Source organism: Pinus tabuliformis, chromosome 3_1, assembly GCF_031772625.1.
Source record: "Pinus tabuliformis cultivar Carrire ecotype Pingquan chromosome 3_1, CPIR1, whole genome shotgun sequence".
Classification (NCBI taxonomy): domain Eukaryota; kingdom Viridiplantae; phylum Streptophyta; class Pinopsida; order Pinales; family Pinaceae; genus Pinus; species Pinus tabuliformis.
The window spans coordinates 616,275,166-616,296,227 of NC_142301.1; the positions used below are offsets into that span (position 1 = coordinate 616,275,166).

Below are 21,062 nucleotides of genomic sequence, written 5' to 3' on the forward strand. Positions count from 1 at the left end.
TCAAATAGGGTCTATGGCATTGGGGCGTATATTATTATGAAGTCAGGTATGTTCTATCATTTCAACTGCTTCAATGGTGTAGGTTATAATAATAGAGCTGAGCTTACTACTCTTTGGTAGGTCTTAATTTGTGTAAAATGGCTTGGTATTGGGGAGATAGATGTGTTCAATGACTCAAAAGTGATTAATGAATGGGTACAAATGTGGTCAAATTTTGAACCTCCATCACTCATACATCAGATACAACTAATTAGAGCATTGATCAAGTCTTTTTAGAAACTATATTTTCTACACATCTACAGGGAGCAAAACCATGTGGCAGATCTTCTGTCAAAGGAAGGATGTTGTGGATCCTCGGGTTCGATTAATTACTCATATTTTGACAATGGAACATTTCAAATTTTGAGAAGTATAAAAATTTAAAGGATTGTCGTAGAAAGTTTCTATAAACTACTCTGTGATTTTGATGATGCTTAAAAATTTTCCTTTTTCTGTTTTGAAGAAAAAAATTAGATATTGTAGTAGGATTAGACAAGGAAAGAGTGATTATGAAGACAAATAATGAAATAAAGACAAATATTTTGAATTGATAAATGAAATTATATGTAAAGATGACATAAGATATAATTCCAAGGGGCATAATATGGGGATAAAATATGTACGGGGATGAGATAAAAACATGAATATGTAACTACTTTTTGATAATGAAAGTAAGTTAGTTTTTTCTTATTGAAAAAAGAGTGATCTATATCCATCAGGATGTGTGGCTTAGTTATGGAGAAACCTTAACCCTCATTCACACTTTTGTAGAGTGCACTTGTTATTTTTGGCCATGATTTGATGGATGGTTTCATATGATGCACATGATTTGAGGGGATTTCATGCTCATATGGAGGTTAATGATGGGCACACATATTGAGGTTACTTCACTATTTATTTATTACTCTTATCCACCTTTTCCATATTTAGAGAGCTTGTTGGATAACTGGGAGGAGTGACCTAATGTTTTAGGCTATTTTTGGCATGGTTGTGTTTCTTCTAAAGGGTTGACACCTTGGTCTAAGGGAGCACTCCCCTAGTTGGTACCATGCCATTATTATTGATGATATAACTACTTTCATGCACAACTTCTTAGGATGCATGGCTTATGTAATTGATTGGAGGATTTATAATGGTTTACTCATAGATCCAATCACCTTACACATCTATTGAGAAGGCCCAAAAACTGTACACCTTCTTCCAAGTTGCCTCTTTCTTATACCCATGGTTTTATAGTGGATTAAATCGCATTGACATATGGTTTTAAGCTATTGCATGCGGTTTTGGGCTATTGGAGAATGTACCACCCAAAGGCACATCTTACTAGGATGCATAATTTATGGATGTTTTTGAGAGCATTCTACCCACCCTACCTATTTTTAGCATGTGGTTGGTTCACATGATTATGGATAACTTATATTGATGGTATTCTCCCCTAGTTGGCATCTTGGAGAATTTAATAATGAACTCATGATTTGAGGTGTTTAGTGGGCCTTTCATGTGGATCTATGCTTTTGGCACATTCTTTGAGATTGTTTCACTTATGGGAGATAGTTATGAAAGCTAGTTATGGAAGCTATATGGATCTTCTTGCACATATTTATATGGTATTTTTTGAGGCATGTGTTGGTCATTTTATTGGAGAGTGCACCCTAAACACCTTCTATTTTAGGCATGTGCTTGGCATCTCTAGGTGGACTAAACACTTGATCTGAAGAGTTCCCTTGTTATTGGGAATATTTTTAGCATGTGAATTGGTTTCTCACTATTGTTGATCCCTCATCTAATGGATCACTCTACTCTACTCTTCAATGCAATGCACATTTATTTATGATGCACCAACTACTTTTAACACATGATGCACTTTCTAAAGGAGTATTTTATGTTTTTGGCTTGGTCAATGTGGTCCAAAGAACTCCTTGAACTTGTCCCAAGGGTGTGCCTCTTCTAGGTGATATTTTACATTATGTTGGTGGTTGGAGTGCCATCCTGGAGAGCACAATTTTTCTTTTTGACTTAGCATATATTACTATTTTATTGAAATTAATTGGCAAAGCCGAGTATTGAAGAGAAGTCAAAAGGAGAAGATGAAAAATGGAACTTTGAATGGCCTTTCATGAGCATGTTGCTTGAGGATGAGGATAAGTGGCATCCCCATTATCTTATCCATTTTATTTAGTTATTTTATTTCTATAGGGTTTGTACTTGTTTAAAATCAACTGGAGAAAATTGTTGTTTATTTATCCTTAGGAGAGATCTAATATTGTTGGGTGTGTGTTATGTTCTTTCCATGACTAATCGCATGCATCGAGCGATAACCCCCCCTGTTCATTGCATTGGGCGCAACAAGGTTTTTTTTTCCCGATAATTTTTTTTCCTATATATATGCGGACCCAAGGACGGGGGCTAACCTAAAGATGGTGGCCAAACCTACCAATGGTTTTGTGCATGGGTTTTGCACATGGTTTTATGCATGATGGTTTTCTGCCTAATGTATTTTGTAGATTTAGTTAAGGGAACTATGGTTATGTTCTAATCCAGGGTTAAGGGATTGGGGTGTATGAATGCTTTAGAATGTATATATATGTATTGTAACATTGAAAGGAACATAATGAAAAATCAATTTGGTAGTACCGTTTTTGGATCTAGGGGAAAATCTCTGTGTATTTGTTTTATGTTCTTGCCATTGTATATTTTCTGTTTTAAGAATTTGTTTGCAGCTAATTGCTGTACAGGGTTAAAACCTACAAATATCTAACTCATGTTGATTATTATTTTATTTGAGGAGGGCTTGGGCTCTAAATCTGTATAAGATGAACCCCTCCACTTATATTGGTTGTTAATGGTTTATGGTAACAACTCCATATTGGCTTGGTTTGTATTAAAGATCTCACGAAAGGCTATGTGATTGTTGAAGGCTATTCTATTTATATGTGGTTGTCTATACTTGCCATATTGTTGATTTTTTATGTGCCTAAATATCATGCTAAAATATATTGCAATTGATTTCTCATGTTAGCATAACAATGTCATTGAGAAATGAGAGTTATAAACATGTGTTGTTAGCACTAGGTATGTACCTTTAAAAAAGGTCAAAAGGTTTTGAAAATTAGCTGACAATTTCATTAAAAAAAAAGAAGGCTTAAGTGTTGGACTATATTAAATTTTTTGTGTGAAAGGATGGCATAAGGGTTAGAAACATGTCAAATAGGTTTATTATGTCATGCCTAATGTTTTACCTAAGTTTTGCAGCCAATCAAATGAAGTATATCAAAAATAGGTGGTACGAAATATTTTTGTAGTACCTACAACCGGCGCTACGAAATATTTTTGTAGCACTTATATAAATTTTAAAAATAAAGTTTTTCTAACAGCCCTTTGGATCATTTCAAACACTCAAACACTTTTTGAAGAAGGTTGACTCATGTTACAAGTTGATGTGGCATTTGGAGGGGTTTCCAAACATTAACAGAGAATTTTAGAGGTAAAACCTAAAAACAGACGATGTCTGTAAAAGAGCCATTTCCAGCATACCCAGGAAATTACTTTGCAATAGGCACATGAGTTTTTAGCAGTTTTTACAGCGTGTGTCAAGGTGTTGAGCTTCGTTCTAGTTAAGGAATGGGAAATTATGACCACATTAAATGATATGAACCTGGTGGCATAGAGTGGTTTCAGGCTTATGAAGAACTCAAACCAGTTTTCATCAATGCAGGATGGGAGCCGATTTTTCACCGCTTCAATGGATACCATCTAAGTTGGTGTCATGATTTTATTAATTCATTTGATGAAAACATAAAAAGGGTAAGAGATTTAAAATTTATGATCACTGAGGAGTCTATTGCATAAGCTACAGGGTTACCTAATGAAGGAGAAGATTGGTTCAAGAAGAAGATGTTACAGGGCATAGATTTGAATTTCTTCTTGAAGGAAAATTCTCAAAACCCTAACTGGAGCGTTGGAGTTCCTCGTAGCATGTTGAAGCCCGAATGGACCAATTTTACGAGGAATGTTCAAATGTTTTTCACGTGTGAAGGAAGGTACTCAAAAGTTTATTTATATCACATGAGATTTCTATGTCACTTAGCTGGTTTTAGTAAGATGAGTCTGCCATATTTTTTACACCAAAGTTTGCTCAAAATGACCACTAAGGCCAGAACTAGAAGTGAATTATTTTCTCATGACATATGAAATCATGGTTTGATTAAAATGTTATACACCCATGAATTGAGTAAGCATGTAGAGAAGTTAAGACAAAGAACATGGAGAAACCCTGCACCTAGAAGACAGAGAAAGAGTAAGACAAAAACCCCTGTTGAAACCCTAAATCTAGAGGCAGAGGTCGAGTCTAGCCATCAAATTCCTATTGAAGAGCCTGCACAAAACCCTTTGAGAGAACCAAAAATTAGGGTTTATGAAAGACAAACAAAGAGACAAAGAAATAAGGTGAAATAAAGTGAGGAATCAGAGCATATGGAGGTAGAAGATAAGAAGGGAAAGCATCCAAGCAAGAAAATAAGGGAAATCAACAAAAAAATAGAGGATGTGGTTTATTATTTCAAGAAGCCTCATACTAGGCCTACCAACAAGTTGAGGTTAGATTTCAAAGCTAAATTCAACCCTAAATTGAAAGAACCAATAATTATTGATGAAGATGAGAATGTAGAACCTTCCAAAGAAAAAAAGAAATCTACAAAGAAAGTGAAAACAAAGTCTGCAAAAAGAAAAGGAAAGAAAACCCTAGCAGCTAACAAAGGCATTTAGGAAAGGGGCAAGAGAGTCACAATATCAATGGCAGGTCAGGAAAATTTGAGCATGCTTGCTCAAGTAGTTGAAACCATGGAAGATTGAGCAGGCATGCATATGAAGTTTCTATGATTTTTTGATACGAAGTCAATAAGAGAAAGGTGCCTTAGGAGGTGGAGACAATTGTAAATCGATTGCATGACTTGAGGCAATTTTGCAGGTTCATGTATCTCACAAATAGCTACAAAGGAGGCCTACGAAGTGAAGTGACAATGCATGATCCTAAAAACTAGTGAACAATTTCCAAATCCAAAATTCTAGTAATCTGATTCCTCAATCTTTTCCAGAAAAGCAACAGAGATATCATACCAAGTTTCATAGATGTTTTGTTTTTGTCTAGATGCCAAGTTGAAATTTGAATAGCTAGATTAATAGGAATTAAATTATATTTTGTAAATTATATTACGAAGATATTATAATATTTGACAATTAATTTCCCAGACATTGTGGATCTTAAACTTTATGTAATTTTCCTATATAATATATGAAAAAGAAGGAAAAAAGGGTTGGATTATGAATAAAAGAAGTCTATTTTGCCATTTTTTTGTAAAATTATATGATTTTTATAGTGCCAAGACCAAAATATTGTAATCAATGACACAAAGATTCTTGTGATTCTCCGGTTTGTGTTTCTTTAAGTGACAATTTTTTCATTCTATGTGATGCCCATTAATGGTTTGTCTTCTAATGTTTGAATAAAGGTAATGTGACAAAATTCATACTTTGTTTCATCTATTCTAAACATACACATTCTTTCTTCTAAAGCTAATAAGATTCATGTTTCATGCCCCGGTGTAGTGGATTTTTGTTTCTATATTCTACCGCCATCTCAAATGACATTTTGATAGGAACAATGTAAACTTTGAAATGGGAACTATAAACTCAAAATGGGAACTCTAGCAAAAAACCCCAAAAAAACATGAAAATAGTGCTAAAAATGAAAAGTGTGTATATTGGAACAATGTTTTTTTAAGGGTTAATTTTCAACATATTTAAAAAATGGTAGCAAAACCATTTTTTTAATGCAAAAAACAATTGTGTTTGAGGAAAAAAACACACTAATGTTTTTGGTAGAATACATTTTTCTTTCCCAGGTATAATTTCAACATGTTTTAGTAATGAAATTAAAGATAAAATAATGGGATTCGGAACACATTAAAATTCCATCAGTTTTCATCCATGTTGTTAAACATATAATAACATGACACTAAATATCGCTAAAATTCTAATTGTTTTCAACCATAACATTAAAGATAAAAAAAAATTGGAAAATTTTCAACCATAGAATTAAAAAACTCTAAGTTTTCAACACATTTAAACCATGACATTATGAACAAATTACATGACTAAATTAATCAAAATGTCAATACTTGTAGATTGAATGAAACATAAATTATATCTTTAAGTTATTGTTGCATTGTAGATATTCTAAACAATAAAACTCATCATAATTAAAACATATAATCCAACAAACATAAAAATGACTCATAACTTCATTTAACATCATATGGAAATCAAATTTTTTATTTCAAGATACGATGCAAACATCAGTTATATAAATTTTCTTAGAAAATTATTCAAAATCACTCATATTTTCTTGCACACCATCATAATTGACATCTTCATATGAATGACTGGATGCAGATGAATATGTTCCATATTCTTCTCTTTCATCAACTAGTTCCCCATATGAGTCCACATGCATGCCCACCATTTCAGGTTTCAAAATTCTTCTGGATCTACGACTGGTTTCAGCAGACTCCCATCTCAACACTGTTTCTTCTGGTAACAACCTCTTCAAAATCTCTATTGTCTTGAAGCGAAGAGTTCCTCTCTTTGTTAAATTGAAGTCATAAACAAGTATGTCAACATCCTCCGATTTTAAGAGGTCCGTGCGGTGATGATTTATATTTGTACCCTTTCTTTTTCTCTTTTCGCCATTTTTTTATCAACTACCATCTTTGGGTTGTACACGCCATTGAATGGGTGTGTATTTGTGGCATATCAATGTACTTCAACACCTGCAACATCTTCATTTTCTGTAATGAACTTTATAACCTTAGCAACCCAAAATGGATAGCCATTGGGATCTCCATCTGTTAACACTGCGATCATGCAACCCTCCTTAATATCCTGTATTGAACCCCTGTAAAGGTATTCCATGGCTTCACGTTGTGCACGAGATCTTCTGGAACCAATATACATTTCTCTTTCCTCTACCTGTGAAGAATTAATAATACCTTGAGAATATTGTTGTTCAACAATGTTTCTTTCCTCATGTTCATTTGACACATTTCGTGGCAAAATAAATGGAGTTTTCAAAGGTATATCTTCATTTGTTGTTCTTGAAATGATATCACTTTGATTATTGAAAAAAGACTCCCACCAAACTAAATCAACAATATCAAAGTACTCATATGTATATCTAATACATTTTTTAATTTCTTCCAGGCAATCAGAATAATTTATATCTCTATTCTGCCTGCGTGCATTATGAACTTTAGCAATTGATTGTAATAACAATATATTTGACACAAATATTGGATGATCTAGAATGAAATTCAAAAATTCCAAACCTGATGACGACGCCCATTATACAATAGTTGAATACTTCTTGCCCCATATTATGTTTTCCCATCAATTTTTTGATACGAAATTGATGTTGGAAGCTAATGTCATTAAGTTGTTCAATGCATTTCTCCTCACCATGCGATCCCAGAATAAACTTTCACATGTCAACAATTTCTTCCAACATATCAAAAATAGGCTCTGACATGTATGATTTCTTAATACATTCAATTAATGATGGAAAGCTCCCAACATCCTTCCTCCTCAATGTGACTGAAAAACGACTGAACATCTTATCAATATGGTCAAGAGTGTGCCCAACAAGAAGGAAACCAACCTTTGCCTTCTAAAAAATTCTCAATTCAATAAGCATGTTTAGATATCCAACAACAATCTGATTTTTGTTTTCATGACAAGTGTTGTCCAATTGTAGATACAAAACTTCAGAAAGATTACCAGACCAATGAGAAAGCACACCATGAATTATGGTTATTGTCAGATTTGCATCATTATGAATATTTGGAGTTGTGAAGTATGCCCTTGGCAACATTTTCCCATTGAAAACTATACAACTGACCAAGTGATATTGAATAAATTTTTCCTGCTGTAAATTTTTGGGTGTGTGAACAAAATGTGGTAGAAGTGTTTTCTTCTGGTCCATACCATCAATTATCAAACACAAATATTTATTTTGATTATCATAACACTTCTTTCGATGCTTGTACAACTTTTTACTTTCACTTGTTTTTTGTTCGCGATGCTCTTGAAGCAATTTTACAATGGAATCTACACAACATAAAAGAAATTCATTAATAAATACGTTGTCATAGTTGATGACTATACACTTTTAAAAATTAATGTTATGAATTCTTACCTCTTTCTACCCCTTCACATTTATCCCTTTTTTATTTAAGAGAAGCACATGTCCTGCAAATCCCCATCCTTGTCTTCTTAGGAATACATACATTTTTGAATTTTTTCTTCCATATCTTCACAAAATATTGATGTGTAATAAATCGACCATTTCCTTCAACACCTTCTGCATATTCTTTGTATAAGTTGTAGATTTCTCATCTTGAGAAATTATCTAGAATATGTATTGTCTCTCTATTTGGCATACACTCTCCATGCTTTGAAAAGAAGTCTTTCATCCATGACAGTGCAATATTTGATAATGGCCCAAACTGTCACTTATGATGTACTTCTGAATAAAATGTGGGATCCTTTTCCAAATTTTCTTGGATTCTTGACGGACGAAATTTACCCATTGAATGAAGCATTTTGAAAGCCTTTCTACAGATAAGTAAAGACCGAATACGATAATCATAACATGACAATGTAGATTGCATGCACCCCACTAAATATGAATTTTGCATGCTTTTATTCGTTGACAAATATCTCTTCCTTTTCTCCAATGCAAACTTGAAATCCATATGTTTCAAGCAATCCTTTTGACAACATTCACTTGAAATGAGAGCACTGATAGAACTTCTTCTTGTGATATGTTCTGCTCTACGCCTTGTATAACTAGAACATGTTTGGTCGATACGAAAAGGTTTGCTCCTACTCCTCGATACAATATTTGCTGGTAACATTTCCATCATTGGATCATCATATGTATAAGCATCTTCATCATCATTATGAGGAATATTATCCTCACTATGATCATCTGTGCTTTTGAAATAATGACTTGGAGGATATTCTTCATCTTGCCCTTCTTCAGTGCTACCCTCATAGTCCTTAGAATTAGGACTAAATGGAAAATTTGACTCGATGTTTACAGTATATTCTTCATCATGTGCATTGTTAGGACTGCTCTCATAGTCCACAGGCTTAGGACTACGTGTAAAATGTGACTCTTTACTTACTGGAAATTCTTCATCTTTCCCTTCGTCACTGTTGCTCTCATAGTCCTTAGGATTAGGACTAAGTGCTTCATCCTGCCCTTCATCACTGCTGCTCTCATAGTCCTTAGGATTAGGACTAAGTGCTTCATCCTGCCCTTCGTCACTACTGCTCTCATAGTCCTTAGGATTAGGACTAAGTGCTTCATCCTGCCCTTTGTCACTACTGCTCTCATAGTCCTTAGGATTAGGACTAGGTGGAAAATGTGACTCTCTATTTACTGGAAATTCATCATCCTTCCCTTCGTCACTACTGCTCTCATAGTCCTTAGGATTAGGACTAGGTGGAAAATGTGACTCTCGATTTATTGGAAATTCTTCATCCTAGCCTTCATCACTGCTGCTCTCATAGTCCATAGGATTAGGACTAAGTGGAAACTGTGACTCTCGATTTATTGGAAATTCTTCATCCCGACCTTCATCACTGCTACTCTCATAGTCCATAGGATTAGGACTAAGTGGAAATCATGACTCTCTATTCATTTGAAATTCTTCATCATGCTCTTCATCACTGCTGCTCTCATAGTCCATAGGATTATGACTAAGTAGAAACCGCGACTCTTTATTTATCTGAAATTCTTCATCATGAGAATCGGCCCCGTGGCAGGCCAGAGGGTCGTTTTGCGTTTTACCCCGGGTGGGCATGCCCATGATCGAGTGCACCTGCCCAAAGGCACATTCACGGCATGAAATTAAGGCACATATATCCCTTAGCAGGTGGGGGGCCAATTATGAGAATCGACCCCTTGGCATGCAGGGGGCCGATTCTCAAAATCGGCCCCTGGCCTGCCAAGGGACCGGGGACAAATGAAAAAATAAATATTTTATTTTTCTAAGGAATGGATTTTTTTTGTTTCCTGTATGAACCTAACATCCAACTTGTCATGGGGGTCGATGTGCATGTTTTTGGTCTTTTTTCGTTTTTAGATTTTGTTTCGTTTTGTTTGTTTACTTAAGCTATTGTTTTTTTTTGTAATTTACTGATTTATATATACATGTATATTTTTTTGCAGGAAAATGGTATCAAGGAAGATTTATGTGAATCTTTCTGGACCAGAGACTGCTAAAATTGAAGGTGGATCCTCAAAAAATAGTACCGAATGAACCAAACCTGAGCTAATAACTACAAATCAATCAAGTGCCTCAAAGGATAAGAAAATGATTTCTTACTGGAAGAAATCACAAGAAGTGAAGCATACAGAACAAATATGGTATGTGAAAGATACAGAAGGCGAACAACATCTGCAGATATATCTATATGTTGATATCCCTAACAATCGTGAAATTTATGAGGTGTTGGGAAAAGTACTAGACATCTATTTGATACCGAACACTGAACTTGTTTATGTACTTATAAAACTACGCAAGTCACATGACAAGATTAAACATCTGTTTTCATTGTCAATGTATGCCACGACAGATGAATCTACAAAGATGTGTAAACAAATCATAAATGAGATTGCACAAGATATTGTAAGTATTGTTATTTATATTTATGTGTTTTACGTTATTGTAACTATATCATTATATTTTTATAACTTAGTTTTTATTGACATATGATATTTTGTTTGACAAAATTTTATTGAAAATATTTCAATTATGTTGGGAGACATTTATTTCATAGAGCAAGATATTATGAATTTTGTCAGCAGTTTCTACTCATGGTCGGAAGAAGATATGGCAAACAAGAAAAAAATAGTAATTCATAATGCTACAAAAATACATCCAAGGGTTCATCAAAGAATGCCTATAGTGGATAAATCTAGCAAAGGTAGACACGTTATTTTTGAATATGAGGAAGTTGAAACTGATGCTGAAGAATATGTTGCCATTACTGAGGATGAAATTAGAATTGATGTTAGAAAGGAGAAGAGACATAAAAGACCAAAAGTAAAAATGCCCAAGAATGACTTTGTTCTAGTTGATGATGAGAATTTTACTTATCTAGAAGAAAAGAGGAAGAAGAAAATAAAAGTTGATCATTCTCAAATAGTCAAGGCCAATAATGAAGATCCTAGTGAAAATTCAAAAGAAAGTAGGGAAATCATTACACTAGGAGCTGATTTAGAAGATGACATTATTAAAACAAAACAAAATTCCATTCGACATAAATTGACAAAGACAAACTTAATTGAGGGTGGTTGTACATTTTAGCTTAATGTCAGACAAATCTATAAGCCAAGTGAAGGACAATTTAAATATCAATTTAGAAAGCCACACCACCTGTATGTTCACAACTTCAAGACATTGATGAGGTACAATCCATATGCTCATATGGTTGATTATCTGCTTCTTGTTGATCCAGTTCAAGTTCCCAACAAAGAAGCATTTGATAAGTCAAAAATTTTTGAATACAATTATTATGTGCTTGGGGGGAACCATTCTGTAGAAGCTCAAAGGCAACTGATGGAGGAATATCCCAATACCCATGTTTTGAAACAATGAAATGTGTCATTTATGCTGGTTTATCAGATACAAAAGCAAAGTTATTGGCACGGGATCATAATACATATAATGAGTATAGGATGTCTATGAATTTCATCAAAAGGGTTAAATTTATTCATTATGAATTTAAAGAAAAATGTGGTGGGGATAAGATAAATGTTAGTCTAGAATTTCAGAAGGAATGTTGTAGGGAAATAGGCTATCAAATTGAGGAAAAAATCAATTCAATATTTAGAAGTATTGATAACATTTTCCAGTTGGCATTTAGAATTGGAGAGATATGGGAATTTATTAATGAGAGTTTTAGCATGTGGGAGAACATTGGCATTAAAAATCAAAAGGTCAAAAAGTCTAAACCATTGATATGTAGCAGCAATAAATCAGGTCCTGAAATGAAGCAACTTCCAGAAGACATGACTATCACACCTTGGAGAGCATTGCAGGAGTGAAGGATGAAAAAATTTTCAAAACAATATTATCTCATGTGAAGTCAAGGGAATTATCAATGGACGGAATGTGTGAGGAATTTCAAAAGCAAGTTTGTTGAATTATTTTTACTTCTAGATTATAATTTTCTTTTAAATATAACATATTTCTCTTGGTAGTATTTGTTATACATATCATTATATTAACTTTTTTTTACTTTATCTATTTAGTCAAAAAGTTTACATGAAAATACAAGAAGAAATGGTTAAATTGATGAATGAAGATAGCTGGGATGATGTTGTATGCAACTACCTAGATTCAAGTTCTACATCAACACTAAAAGATTTTTATCTTGCATTTACAAACGTATGTTGATTTATATATTCATTTTTATTCATCTGTATACTATTTTTATTTTATAACTTCTTTTTTTCCCCAAGGAAAAATCACAATTTTCTATTATAAAGAGAAAATTACATGTTGTAGATGCCTGTGCGGCATATGCCATATGTTGGGTAATAGCCATAAAAAAGGAGTCTATACAAAATTTACCCAAATAGGGTATGCTGAGACTATTCGTGTAGATGTTATATACAGATAAATATATACCATAGATTGCGAAAAAGAGAAAATTATACTACAAAATTAGGGCCTATTGGCCGTTGGTAGTGCTGACCTATGTATGGCCAGTGATAGCATTGGAAATGGTCTTCACCCTACTGTTCGTTTATGAGCCAAATCCCCCTGGCTAGTCCGTGGTCGCCTTGGATAGAAGGTCGGAAACCTGATTGCGCTCCCTGTAAATATGTTGACAAGAGATATATTCAAATTGTGATTTAAATAACATAATTTCATCCAAAATGTTTCTGAGTGAGTGCATATGACATGCAGATGAATTTTTGAACCAATTTATTATGATTTTTGAGTCCCCGAATATCTGTAAATGTCTGCATTCATGTGCAAGTGCAAAGTGGAGCAAGTGTCGGAGGGTGATCAATTCAGCAAAATTATTTGTGCCCGCCCACAACCCCATCTAGATGCGAAAAATATGGTTTTCAGTTTGGTGGAATAAAATACCCCCCCCCCCCCCCCCCCTTGTGCGACACTGTCGAAATAAGCCCGTGGCAGATTTTGGTTTATAACTTCTAGGATCACAGCCCGAACATGAGGAGAAGAGTCCACATATGGGATTTCGTTGTATGCATTGATAATGCGGGCAATGGAGACAGGCCAACATACAACTCTGTCCCTGAAGATAACTCCATTCCTATTCAGCCAAATGGACCAGCTAGTAATTAGGGGGAGACAGTGGAGTTTTAGGTTCGAGGTCCCCTCCCTCCAGTGATTCCAGGCCTCCACAATGGTATTGCGGCACCATCTTATAGTAATGGAGAGGGAAATGAGAACCTCTGTCCATAAATCGATCACAGTGGGACAATGAATAAAGAGATGATCAATTGTTTCCTCTGCCAGATGACATAAAACACACCAAAAAGGGCCGTGAAAATACCTTTGCATCAAATTAATCCCAGTGGGTATTTTGTTTCTTAATATATTCCACATTAACAGTCTTGTTTGTGGAGGTGCTTTGAGCTTTCATATAGTCTACCATCAGTCTATAAGCATGGGAGGAGTGTGGGATGCATGTATGATATGATATCCTTCTTTGGGTGTATATACACCATGTCCCGCATGAGCCCAAATGAGTTCATCAACACCTTCCATGATGCAAACATGTGATTCTATCATAGCATTTGTATAATTAGTCCAAATCTGGTGCCATCGATCAGGGATGCCTAATATCTCTGCCGATTTCCAAGATTGAGTGAATATGGTGGTGTGCTCCATGTCAACAATGTTGGAAATTCTATGGATGTCATGGTGCTTTAGGAAAAGAATAATGTCGGGAGAAATCTAGAACATATTACCATCGCCTATCCAAGGATCCATGCCTATCTGCACTGATTGGCCATCATGGATGTGCCAGACAAGTCCATTCCTGATGGTGGGCAGTGAATGAAGGACAACTCACCATATTGAAGAAATACATGTTTTGTGCCATGCTGGGAGACGAATCCAATCCATTATCTAAAGTGGCCAGATGTATTTGAAATGCACCACCTCTGTCCATAGGCTGTGTGAGGTAAGGATGAGCCATCCCATCTTAGAAGCTAGTGCATTATTTTTATTTTATAACTTATACATATATTTGTTTATTTTATTAAAGATGAGGAAGGATATGGAGCACCAGATAGTTTCAAAAGCTTTATTGAAAAAATTAAGATCAAAAGACTGCGAACGCAACGTTTTAGGAATGATGAACTTGATCCAACTCTTACTCATTTCATTTGGAATGGGCTTGAAACTATTCAATATCAAGTAATACAAGGTGACTGTGAAGACATTTCTAAACTCGTACCTAAAAGGCATTACTCCCTAGTTATTGCAGATATTCTCCATGGTTCAATATCCCAAACATTGACTGTGATAGTGACCCTTATACTTATAAATCTCTTAGTAGATTGGTTGTGGGATTTGTAGAAGTCACATCATCACCATTATGGAGATTTGTGACATTTCATTCAGACACACAATTGGAAATGTTATTGACAAGCTTCAAGGGGAAAACAAATTCAAGGATGTAGCTTACATGGTAAGACGTTGAAATTGTATGTTTGATTAATGTTAAAAAAATCATTTATGTACAAGTTAATTGAAATTTTACTATTTCATGTTACAAGGAAAAGTAAAATCTTCTTAACTGTGAAGATCAACCAATTATAAATGATTTTGAGTTTATCCATATTGATAGTTGGACAAAAGATGATAGCTATAAGTCTATGATTCTTAATCGGGTAGATGGAAAGAGTCATAGCCACTGGTTTATGATGCTATTGTGAAAAAAACTAACATATCAAGATAAAGAAGCAAAAGGAGAGACAGTTAACATTGATAAAAAACCACAATCATTGATTAACTATCTTATAGACTTATGTTCAAATGAAGGAGATTGGGTTATGGATTTATTTTCAGGCTCAAGTAAGTTTTATTATATAGAATTGAATTTCAATATCTTCTTTCTTAATTTATATGTCATTATACTAATTTACTTCATTATTTCTTTTGTGCTTGATAATTAGGTACAACACTAGCATGTTGCCTACAAAAAGAAAGAAATTGCATTGCCATTGAAAAAGACCCAGTACAATGCAAATTTATTCAGCAAAGAATTAATGCTCTTCAATTTCTTCCAGATGCAATGCAAGAAATTGGGTTGAGGAAAGGGGATTTTAATGAATCACGTGTGGCAAAAAATGCAAAGAAATCTCAACCACCATTAGATGGAATGATTGAAAATGCATACATTGGGAGATTCACAGACATCAAAGATCTATCAGAAGAGGGAAATGAACAAAATGAAGCAGAAAATATTGTAGAAGAAGACAATGATGAAACTCTAGAGGATGAAGAGTATGGATTACGCGATATTATTGATTAAATTTAAGTTATGCTTGGAAATCAAACTCATTTTTTGTAACTATTAATTAGTTATACTTGTAATGTTTTGACTTTGACATTTTATGAGAAGAATAAGTATTCAGTTAATGTTGTTATATGTTCAATATTTGTATTATGTGATTTTCGCTTTAATTTTTATGTGAATCATTATTTTTTGAAAAAAACTGTGATTATTATTATTATTTGACATGAAATTCATAAAAAAAACTATTATTTAACCATTTTTTGTTAAATTTTTCCTATAAAAATTGTGATTTTGACATGTCATTTCTAGCAAAAAAAACTATCAAAATGTGTATTTTTTTTGGTATGTTTATTTTTATGTCAGTTGTTAAAAAATATTGTTTTTTTAGAGATAATTATTTGATGTGCATTGAAAAAATAATTAACGATATATAAATATGTAGAATATCAAAACTTTAAAATATCAACCTTCTTCTTTAACTATGCAAAAAAATAAAGACCTCACTACAAAAAAAAAGGTTAAAAGAAAAACAAGAAAATATGAAGAAGAAAACCACTTCAAAAATTGTTAAATTTAGAAAATAATTATTCACATTTAATACATTAGAAAACTTAAAGTAAAAAAATAAGCCTTTTAAAAAAAGAGCATGATGCAGAATCAACTCTTTTTAAAAATCAACATGCAAATCACTAACATTCTAAAAACTAATGTACATAAAAAAATTTAAAGTGTTAAAAACTATGCTATATATATGTGTGTGTGTGTGTGTATTTTGCATTACCACTTTTCAAAATCGGTTGATTTTTTTTCTACCGCAACAAAATGGGTAATCGTATCAGTTCCCATTTCAAAGTTTATGTTGTTTAGGTCTAAAGTACACCATCTACCATGCCTTTGTCCATCTTGATCATGTAGCCAATGTCTTGGTAATTGCATCTAAAACCTAGTTTGTTGACTCCATTTCCCAATGGACTGATTGTCTCATACCCAACCAAACCCTACTTTGATACCACTTAACTGAAGATCTAGTCATTGTTTTGAAGACATAGTTAGTTGCTAAGCATTTAGTGATTAAGCTGTCAGAGAGAGCCCTCTCTAGATTGGAGGGGCTAGCCTCCAATCTACAAGCTTGGTTTGAAAGGGTTACCTTAGGAGTTTTCCTTTCACAACCAAGAATAGCTTTTGAGTGATAACCGGTGCTACCTATAATTTTATTTCCTTATTATTTTTATATTCAAGCTAAACTTATTTATGTTAAGTCATTCCATGAGAAGATTGCATGATATTTATTAGTTGGAATAAAAGAACACTTTTTTGCATGCATGTTCATCCATAGAGTGCCTAACTTAGGGCTTATATTTTATATTAATATATAGCCATAAAAATTTGCATTCATCGATCAAATATTATATGTTCAAACAACAAATTTACCATCATTTATTTTTCTGTTCTAGCACACTTAGACACCATATGACTTTGTATACCCTCTTTGATATTTGGAATTAGTCATTTCACATCAACCACCAATAAAATTAACCTATTTTAATCATCCATAAATGTGTTTTACTAAGACAACCCTTCACATCACCTTGACCCCTTAATAGTTTATGTCTTGTAATCCTATTTAAGGGAAACTTCCCTCGTATTGGAGGAGAGCCAATCTTAAGTAAGAAGAGGGTTCGTGTGGTGATATTGGCATCCCTCCTGAGTTGCCCATTTGGCTAGCAATGATCTTGTACTTTGGATTTCAAATGCCAATTTGATTAGTAATAGGAATTAAAGAAGCTTAGTCACAATGTTGGTATTAAGCACTTTAACTTGAAAAAGGCCTAGTGAAGGCTACACACACAAAGGCACAAATGAAAAATTATAGTTTAATAACCACTCTTCATGGTGGATGCTAGTGTTAGTGCACAAGGCAAGCCATTAGATGATATATCATCATATACTTACTTTTTTCAACAATGTTAGTTGCTTCTCACCAACAAGCTAAAGGAACTATATGGGGTGCATAGCTCCCTCAAGGTGATTAAAAATTATTCTTACACTAAGAGTAGTAGGTACATTTATGATTTAATATATGTGATATGTGTAATTTATCATAACATAATACTAATTAAATAAATTTAAAAAACATTAAGATGTTTAAAAAAGAAAAAAATTGACCACATGGCACACTTTATGAGGTTGAGCACTTGACTTGAGGGAGACTTGCTTGGAAACCACACCACTTGGAAGTCATTGTAGACCCATCACACATATGGAGGAGAAGCTCTGGAGCTTAATATGAGTTTGTATTGGAGAACATGCAACTTTGTGATGAGGAGTACTTGATATGTGGAGCTTGATCTTAGACAATGAACCACTTGATAGGTGGAATCCAACCACCTTGCAACATTTGTACACCTTGGAGATGATCACTCCTCATGTGGACCTACTTTTATGGCTTAGACTAAATTTCTTGTAGACTTATCCCTATTTCTATAGTTGGCCTTCCTCACCTATCACACACACACACACACACACACACACACACACATATATATATGAAATCTTAATGAATGAGAGAATTTTGGTATGAAATCTTAATCATTAAATATCATTTGTATCTTTTTGATGTACTTCTTATGCAATCTTCTTTGTACTTGTGTGATGCAAGAGTAGAAAGGCACACAAGAGTATAAAGGCTTAGGTTATGACTTGTTTGGAGAAGGCTTGGAGTCTTTTATGCTATTGGAACTAAGATTGTGAATCTCCTTGAAAAATCATGTTACGCAAGTAGGAAAATCAAGAGTGGAGTCGTTGTGTCACTACATAGCATTGACATCTATCATCCATACATTTGTACTATACCTGTCTGTACAAAAAATTTGGAAAAAAACCTATTGAGTTTCCATGGTTCACCTTAGGTTTTTATTTTCCCAATACAGTGACCTCAATAGTGTGGCCATATCAGGGCTACAAAGCCCAATGTAGTGGCATGCTTTGCATTGGCAGTTTAAATGTTTTGTACACTTTGTAAATTCACATGACTCGCCGAATGCTTGTCTCAATGATCAATGCCATTAAATGAAACAATGCATTGACGGTCTCAGATTTGTTGAACCTTAACATAATGATCATTCCCATTCTAAGTAGAGAATTAATTTAATTCCACTTGCTTCGACGACTCTACTTTCCAAAAATTCTTTTCTTGTGGCATGTATTCCCTCCTCGACCACTTACTCATACGAGGACCGCATATTCACCACATATTCATGTTGAAGGATTAATGTTGTCAATGTCCAGTGCACTGATGAATTTGGGTGATCGTCATTCATTCCAAGATGGGTTAAAGCTCTAGAGAACAACCAACACTATAGAGGATTTGGGTAAAATTGGTTTTTTCACTATTGGGTATTGTTTTGCATTGCAGATTATATAGGGATATGCTACTTGGGTTCATGTTCTAAATGGTTGATTTCAAAAACATGTCACTGCAAGCACTCAATACAATTCTACCCAATATGAGTTATTCAAAGAAAATGAGGCAAAAATCAATGACAAGAGGTAAGGCTTCATTCTCTTATTCGAAGTGGGAAGTGTTGATTCCAATCCTCATTCTGGTTCTCTTGCCAGGTTCCCAACAATTCCATTCTTCTAATGTCCAGACCTTGCTGAGACTCTAGAAGCTCCTGGAGTACCCTAGTGCATTAAAAGGTTGGAACAACAATACAAATTTTTGCAACCTTACTCCTCCTTCATCTCTCACCATTGTATGCTACGAGGGAGCAATAACACAACTGAAAATTGTGGGTGACAAGGGTTCTCTTCAAAAGGGAAATAGGACATTTTTTGTTTCAAACCAGACTTTGTCATCATCTTTTTCAATAGATTCATTTTTAACTACCCTCTACAAGCTTTCAAGTCTTAAATTTCTCTCTCTAGTGTCTCTGGGAATCTAGGGTCCTCTATCAACAATCATAGGTCGCTTGTCCTCCCTAGTTATACTAAATATCACTTCAAATTTTTCTATGGAAACTTTCCGCATGAGCTTTATCTTCGGAGGAATCTCCAAACCCTATACTAGACAATAATATGTTGAATGGCACAATGCCTTACTAGATAAGCGCCCTCCCTAGTCTAACTTCTATGAGTTTGAAGAACAACTTGTTAAGTGGTCCTCTGCCAATCTCTCTGAGTACATTGCAAAACCTCAAAGTATTACAACTTTCAGGAAATCAGTTGTCTAGGGATTTTCCAAATCTCAGCAACTTGAGAAACTTTTAAGAACTTGATTTGCAAGGCAATAGTCTTGGACCCATGTTCCCAATTCTAGGAAACAAACAAGTTGTCAAGCTTGTATTGAGAAAAAAAAAGTTCAGGTTTCATGTTTTGGATCTTAGTTCATTCAACCAATTACAAAGGTTTGACCTATCTTGGAATGACCTTATCAAGCCACCTCCACCTTCATTTTTCTTACTGCCCGATATTTCCTACTTGAACTTAGCTGCCAATTCATTCAGTGGATCTCTTCCCCAAAATATCACTTGTGGCAGTAGGCTCGAGTTTGTTGATCTATATTCGAATTTTTTGACAGGGAAGTTGCCCCCATGTCTCATCTCCCTAGTAAGCCAAAAGAAAACCATTAGATTTGTCGAGAATTGCTTGGTTACCGAGATGCAACACCAACACCCATATTCATATTTCAAAAATGTTGCAGCTGCAATTGGAGTTAATCCTCGAAGGTCAGAGAAAGCATCAAGAACTATCAAGGTAGCTATTGTGCTGGGCATTGTGGGAGTATTTGTGACATTAAGACTTGTGCTGCTAGTGCTGCTCAAAATATCAGAGAGGAAAAGAGCGATGAAGCCGCCGAGAAAACTAATAGCAGAAAATGCCTCAACAGGGTTCTCCTTTGATCTTCTAGCTAATGCAAGTAAGATGTTTCTCCTTTAGATTTCTCATCCTTAGCATTCTCCCTAAATGGATTTAAAAAGGAATGAAGTGCAATGTATCTCTTATAATTTATTTATTTTCTATATATGTAGAAGACACTGTGGTTGCATGGTACACTGTGTCTGTAATTAGAATTGTTGTTACAAATTTTAATGCACCATATATTCTCTCATATATTTAATAATTTTTATGAAACTACTGTAGAAATTTTGAATAATATGACACATATTCAAAGAGATTATCCTGATTATACACTTATAAGCGGAACATGCATAATACATAGCCTCCTCTACGTTGATCATCAATTTACGGAAGAAAAAACATTAACAGGCGTACATAGAAGCATCAATCACACATATCAACACAGTATTTTCCCGGTGAAAGCATCTCGCTAAAAACCCCAACTATCTGTATATTATAGTGATTGAATCATGTAACAATACATAGTACAA

General features: G+C 34.3%; 1 pseudogene; it reads left to right on the forward strand.

Annotated features, from left to right (window-relative positions):
* The window catches only part of LOC149188511 (putative inactive leucine-rich repeat receptor-like protein kinase At3g03770 pseudogene), a 70,293-nt pseudogene extending 49,683 nt beyond the window's left edge, over positions 1 to 20,610 (forward strand).
* Positions 20,611 to 21,062: the final 452 nt, after the last annotated feature.